This window comes from Montipora capricornis, chromosome 2 (genome assembly GCF_036669925.1).
Source record: "Montipora capricornis isolate CH-2021 chromosome 2, ASM3666992v2, whole genome shotgun sequence".
NCBI lineage: Eukaryota > Metazoa > Cnidaria > Anthozoa > Scleractinia > Acroporidae > Montipora > Montipora capricornis.
Window position 1 is genome coordinate 13671818 of NC_090884.1, and position 7500 is coordinate 13679317.

Consider the following 7500-nt stretch of genomic DNA (forward strand, 5'->3'; position numbering starts at 1 on the left):
AATTGGCTTGGATTTAATTTGTACAGCTTGGTGATTACCTACAGAAATTTTGCGCTAGTGTGCAAAAAAAACTGCCGTTCATCACTCGATGCATTAATTTGCTTCGTGAGTTCCTAGTGACCTTATAAATTGCGTATGTTTCAGCACTTATATGGCACTCAAACAAAAACTGCTTTGTCTTTACTTCATAACTTGCGTTGTTCTTTAGATTACATTGTTGTCACCTCCCAGTGGGTATAATTGAACAACATATGAGTTTTGTTATAACTTTCAAGGAACTTGAAAGACGAAGATGAACAGTGAGAGCAAAAAGGTAGTATCGCTTGTGGTAATTCTTAAGTCATGGGTCAGGTTGTTGAAAATTAAAGAAATTAAAATGCTAAATTTTGTAAGATAAATACTAATTAGCCCTTTACCTGTTACCCTTTACCCTTGGAAAAGAGCTGCCATTCCCCGAGGCGCCGCCGAGGGAAACACTGAAATTCAAGGGAAAGAAAATGAACTGGTTCCCGAGGGACTTAAGTCATTAAGTGATTTAATTTGTTATATAGCACAAAAGAAAAATGTGCAACGACAACAGCAATGGCAGCTGTCAACATTCATGGGTAAAAGTGCACTGTTACCCTCTAACATTCTGCATTTTGCACTGTTGCCCGCTCAGAGACTTTTGGCAGGAAACAGTTTTATTGTTAGATGTCATATGACCTCGAAGTAACCAATGAGAGCGCGCGCTGTTGGGGGAAAAATTCAGCTATATAACAATAAGTATTCTTACTAATGCAAGTTCATGTTTAGTGCTACAGTGGCACATGTATACTGTACATGTAGTGTTAGTAATAACATCCACAAATGCAGAGATACATGTAATAGAACTTAATGTTTACAATTTGCAAACAATAAAAATACCCAAACCCGACCATTTCACCCCGGAGGCCGCCTTCATTAAACTTTTACAACAAAAAGAAATTTAAATTTTGAGAGCCACTGACATACTGTACATGTAACTGGCATATACATGTAATCATTAATTGTTTAAAAGATGATTCAGGACATTGGGAGATGTTTTACTGGGTATTCTCTTGGAGAGGTGATTGAAGTGAATGTTACATACATGTACATTGTAAGCTAGAATGCATCAGCATTCTGACTCGGGCAATGTACACGTTGAGCAGTGGGCAATAGTCTGGTTTCAATGTATTGGGACATTTGAGCAAAAGGCCTTGTTGAGACAACTGGCGAGAGAAAAAGTAACAAAAGATGCACTAGTATAACTATTGTTAATGGTCTGTTTTCCCAAGCAAACAAAAACAAAAAACAAAACCAAAGAAAGGGAAGGTAAAAGCCAACAACAACCGCCCTAAAATGTACATAAAAACCTAAGGACAATCTGAAAAAGAAAATCATCATCAATAATTATGCAAGTACACCATGAAGAATATCAAGTGCTTAACAGACACTTGACTAATAATATCATTATTGTCAAGACAAGTATGCATAAGTTCAGATGACTGTTAGTTTTTTGTTTGTTTTCCTGAGCTTAACATGCCTATGAAGTAAAAAAAATTGCTTACTGTAAAGACCTTTCAAAATGAAGAAGAATGGTGTTTTCTATTTTGGAATAATTATCTTAATTCTCTCCTTCCAGATATATTCAATTTTTTGATAAAAAATTGACAGCGGGCAGGGTATCATTATTTTTGTGCCTTACTAATTGACGTACATTGTAGATTACTGCTGCCAAGTTTGAACAACACCCAGCAAATATTTACAGAGATATTCTCAATTTCGGGATTTGTTACAGCCATGTGTATAGTTTGATACGTCATCGATTTTAAAACAAATCTTGAGTATCTCGGAAATGAAAGAAAATATTCCAAAATAGAAAACACCATTGTTCATCATTTTTAGGTGTTTGAAATACACTGTAGCAAAATATATTTTTACTTCATACTAGGCACCTTAAAGTAATAAATCTACCATTAAACACATACCTGTATCATACCATAATAATTACAAGTTACTTTTTCAAAGCATAGTCACGTACATTCACAAGTTATGTCCACAATATTTTTTAAAAATCAAAGCTAATGTTAATTTTTCACATTCATGAACATTTACATGTATACCGGTAATTGTTGTAGTTCAACTTTTCTTCTTGGTTTAAATTTTTTCAAACCAGTTCAATTTTGATTTTTCTTTGCCTGGTATTCATTATCATAATCTGAAACAAAGGAAAATCGAAAATGAACTGGTTTAAAAAATACTGAGCCAGGCAAAAAATGAACAACCAGGCGCGTACCTGAGGTTTTTGGAGGGGTGTTCGTATTGACAGGAATATTTATTAAGGGGGGCTTTTAAATACGAGCGCCGGAGGCGCGAGTCTCTAGGGGGGTCTGGGGGCATGCCCCCCCCCCCCTCCCAGAAAATTTTGAAATCTAGAAGCCCGGAAATGCTGTGTTCAGCATTGTGCTAGTCAATGTTTTAAACAACAACATTTCCGACGTTTTGTTAACTTGATACCTTCATACGTACATACCGGCTTTGTACACTAAACGAATTTCACTTGTACCCATTCTCCTAACAATTTAATCCTTTCCCGATACTTTTAGCGTTTTCTTGCAGGGTAATTTAAAAGCTTCAACGCTCAAAGTTTGTTTTCCATTCCTCCACTATTTGCTAAAAGCTGAAAACCAACAGTTTGTGTTTTCAGGCCTCCATTATTGACCACCAAAGGGGGTTCGTTCGAACCCCTCGAACCCCCCCTCCTACGCGCCTGACAACATATACACGTGCAAGAATAATTAATTTTATTATTCCATATTTTTTGTGCAAATGTTGTACCCCATGCATGGATATTCAACCTGCCAGAAAAAGGCTATCCATTCCTTAACCTAACTTATTACATTGTAAGAGTAACAAATGTAGGAGTCAGGACAGCTTAGCATTTATCAACTCTGCCTTCCACCTCTGCGACCCAGGTTCAACCTACAGCCCCAAGGTCGTACCGTAAAATTTTGTATGTGGGATGAGTTTCAGTCGATCTCTGGTTTTCCTCCCTCATCAAAATCGACTTGCAGTCAATTATATCTGGCTGTGGGCGGATACCCTAGATGGGGAAAACCTGTGATATCCTTCCGTTTCATTGAATTGAATGAATAAAGTTGAATTGAATTAAATTAAAAAGAAACGAGTGTACCCACCTGATACACGAACCTCTTCGGTTCTGCTTTCAAGGAACAAGTTTTCATTGGGTTTAAGTTCGACAGGATTTACAAAACGATCAACCCTCAAAAAAATTATTTTTTCAGGGGTTTTTATTCCTGTAGGATCAAAAGCCACACATGTAACCTTGGCACTTGTAAATTCAATTGGATAGATGTTGTCTGGATATGGCTCCACAATACCAAAGTTCTGAGCTGAAGGGAGAAAGCAGGGTAAAAATAGTTAATACTTGGTCAAAATATAACACCTTTTAACAATTTTTAAACTGGACTTCTGATAGGATGCGGAAAAAAATTAAAGATTATGCGGAAACTTTTGGCCATATTATGCGTAAACATGCGTTGATTAAGCGGAAATTACACCGGATTATGCGAAAATTTAAATAATTATAAAACTAAGAACTCCCGCCCACTGTATTTACATGCTTATGGTAAATCAGGACTTGAAAATTGCGACCTGCCCCTTTGCGATTAAAATATCTGGAGGAGTCGCCAACTTGCGACCAGCTTTTACCGTTGAAATAAAAGGGTTAGCAGTTGGCATTTTGTCGCGACTTTCGATTCTCGTCCTGAATTTTGTTTCAACTTGGAGATCATTCTCGTCCCCAGAGCCACTCGTCTTTAGGTTTGCCGACCACGTGACCAAAAGAAACGGAGGCCTTGGGGACGAGAATGCTTGGAGATATGCAACCTCGTTCCCAGGGTCAAAGCAATTGATTTTGTGGCCAGATAACCATTGACAAAACGTTTGACAGCAGTATTTTATGTACTACACATATGGAACCCGATGTGAAAGAAAAAAAGTTGTGGTCAAATCGATCAGACGCCACAGAAAATATCCTCACGTTATTCAAGTTTTCATCCGTGTGAAGGTCCGGATCGACGAAGAATACTAATAGTTTGCGACAATTTTAAAGGAAAGAAGATTTTGTCGAGCAAGAAAACAAGCGAAACGGTTATCCATGGAAAATAAACATGTTCAGCGATCAGCCGGTGTGTTGTTATTTAAGTTCTCGAGTCACATATCGACCTCAAATCCATCAAATCAAACTGTATTAGCATGTGCAGGTATTTCATTTTGTTCTTTGATTTTCGTTTTTCTTTCGAAAGTTAAACAACGTGATTGCTAAGGTCGCAATCTTGTACAGCGAGTTGACAGTTTGACTTATGATATTTATATTTCAACAACTTCGTGTAGATTGTCGATGTCGTTAAGATTTTTTTTACCACTGCACCGCGCTTTAATAGCGTGTATATTTTTAGTCGCAGTAAAATAAAAGAGACATTTTTATCAAGCAAACGTAGTGTTTGGTGTATTCTTTTATGTTAGTGTTTGTTCAGAAGAAGCAACTTTGGCTACTAACGAAATTAATTTTTTTTAAAGCGAACGTCAATCGCCGCTCGACATTGAAGTCGTCTTGTCGATCACAAAAGCTCTTGCTTTTAGTTTGACCGCTTTTGTGGGAATTCATCTCCTGTGGGAATATAACATCAGCTCTTTTGACCTTTTTATTTTAGAAATGCCTTGTTAAACGAATATTTTTTCGCCAAGGTGCGGTCGCGGGATCAAAAGATAACGAAAACACTACCCTAGTGGAAAAATGTTTGTCGACGAGTGCCACGTGACCAGCGTGAACCAGGGTCTTCTCTCAACGACAATGGAGGCAGAGAAGAGAGACCCTGGGAACGAGGTTGGGAGATATTCTCGTCACCACAGCCTCGGTCAAGAAAAGAGCTCTGGGGTCGAGATTGGAGCAAAATTGTAATGTGGTCGACAGAGCTGCAAAACGACTGCGCATGTGCCCGATGTCATGACAACAAGAGCGACAACAAGAGCAAATTTCGGCTCCAACGTGATGATTTAGGTTCTGCTGTTGTTACCTTTTCTTTTGGCACCAAACCGCGAATATTTCCTTCTTCTGCTTTCGCAAATTATACTTTGACCTGTGCAAGGTTTATATCGAAGTTTCTTCGCGAAGATATATCGAGGAATACGTTAAAACTTGTGTATATCCTGCGTGATCGGCGCAAAAATATCGAATCCAAGCGTTCTTCCCGAATCAAACATCTTTCACGAAGGGTATTGTTTTGCGGTCTATTTTACATCATTTTATGTGCTTTTCCTTTCCAAGAAGCTTCGTGTATCTTCGTTCAGTTATGTTTTAGACTGTGGCCCTTTCTGCAGAAACTCTTGAATAATGAAAGGTGAGTAACGAATTTTATTCGGTTGATTTACATGTCGACAGCGCTCGCGATGCTCGTTTGATTTCGTGAACAACAGTTAGTTGAACTTTGATTCTTGGTTAGACTGTTTAGTGGTTTCATCGGCTAATTGAGAGTTACATTGTACAGCTAACTGACCGAAAACCATTTTTGCAGTAGCCCATATAAACGCTCGTTCAACTCACCTTGTATTTAAAAAAATATTTTAATATATTTAAAGCTTATTGTATTATAATCTTACATAAGCTTTCAGGTAAGTTTCATTAAAACCAGCTGTGTCATTCATTTTGCAATAAATTCAATAAACAAGCTTGACATCGATGAAACATTATACAATGCAATGAAAAAAACTATTTACAAGTATGAAATGTCATCACAATAACAGTTGAACTTCATAATGATTGCACAATATGTACTCTACTTCGTTGCATCAACTGCATGAATCCTTCAAAACTGTAGCACACAGAATAATTATTAAGGAAATGCTACTTGTGTGTTCTTTCAGTCTCTTTGAATCTAACTTCAGCATGACAGGAGGCTGTGTTCTGAAAGTTTTTCTCGTGTTATCCAGTGCTTGCTGCATTTTATTGCACACGACTTGCTCATTTACACCACCGTAACAATAATAATTTCTCCTTTAACTTTGACCTCCACAGGCCTGTGAATGGACACGTCTGGAGGACGCAATACTGCTGGAATTTGTTCGTGTTCCACCAAGCCTGGTGCCATGTGAATTGCACGGGAAGAACTATAGTTTTGTTGGAACCTTTTTGGCGTGAACGTTATGATAATCGTCTATCAAAAGTTCATCTAGAGAAAAAGAGGATAATTTATTGGTCTTTAATCTTAATTTTTATCCTTCATTAACTTGACATGCAGTTAAGATGAACAAAATAGAATATTGCACACTTTTCCTTAGCAGTACCAGTGGACTAATAATATGAAGCCATTGTGTCTTCTTGTAGTGTTTTTTAATACTCTGGAGCAACTACACTATTGCTACATGCAGATATACCTCAACTGATTTTGCAATTTGTTCACAGAGATAGCTTCAGTGCCCCAAGGGTACATGTGTAGGTCATATTTGTATTTAAGCACAGTGCTAGGACTTTGTGAAAATCCAATAACTGGTCCTGCTGCCAGCCCAGTAAGCGAAAGACCGCTTAAATGGGCACTAAGTCCACTTTGTTTTTGGAAAAGGGAAGTCTTCTGTGACCTACATGTAACATGAAAAGTAATATGTTGTAAATCTCTTAGGCTTAGGTGGTGGTGATTGATTTTAAAAAATATTGCTTATAATTAAAAAAACCCTGATCATTAGCAAGGTACGTGTGTATATGTTTGTTCCAAGACTTTGAAATGTAGTTAGTGTGGGTATATTACCTGAAGTACGAAATTATATGCAATAGAGCGACGCTTCTTTTTCTTTGCAGCCCTTACCTTTCCTTGCTCTGAGCACTGTTCCTGTTGGTAATAGACCATTTTACAGTTGTGTGCTTAGTTACCTGGCCTTTGAATGAAAGTGAGGCTGGAGTTGACCTTGCTTTTATAGAAACCCCACTGCTTTTCTTATGTTAATAATGTTGTTCATATGCTAATAAGTAGGAATTTACATAAGACAAGCTGTGAGGTTTCTATCAAAGCAAGGTCAACTCCATCCTCACTTTCATTGAAAGGCCAGGTAACTAAGCACGCAATTGTAAAATGGTCACTCGAGTTCAGGTATCCTCCCGGAGAAGAGACTTTGGGATTGATTGATTGATTGATTTCGGGAGTGAGCGCTAACTCAATTCCAGAAACAGCGGCTAGTAATTGAGCCTAGTTGGTAATTGAATTCAGCAGTTGTGTGAACAGTGTTGGTGCATGTGTATTTGCAAATTGTTCCATTTGACCTGCCTCATAGAATGGTTCCCCACCATTGTTGTAGTGTCAGTAAAGAGCTAGCTGGAAGCAGCCAACATGATCTTCAAATTATGAAGCTATTAATGATAAAAGGATGACATAAATATTTGGGATTATGAGGCCTAATCTTTTTACCTCAGGTTTTAATAGGTGC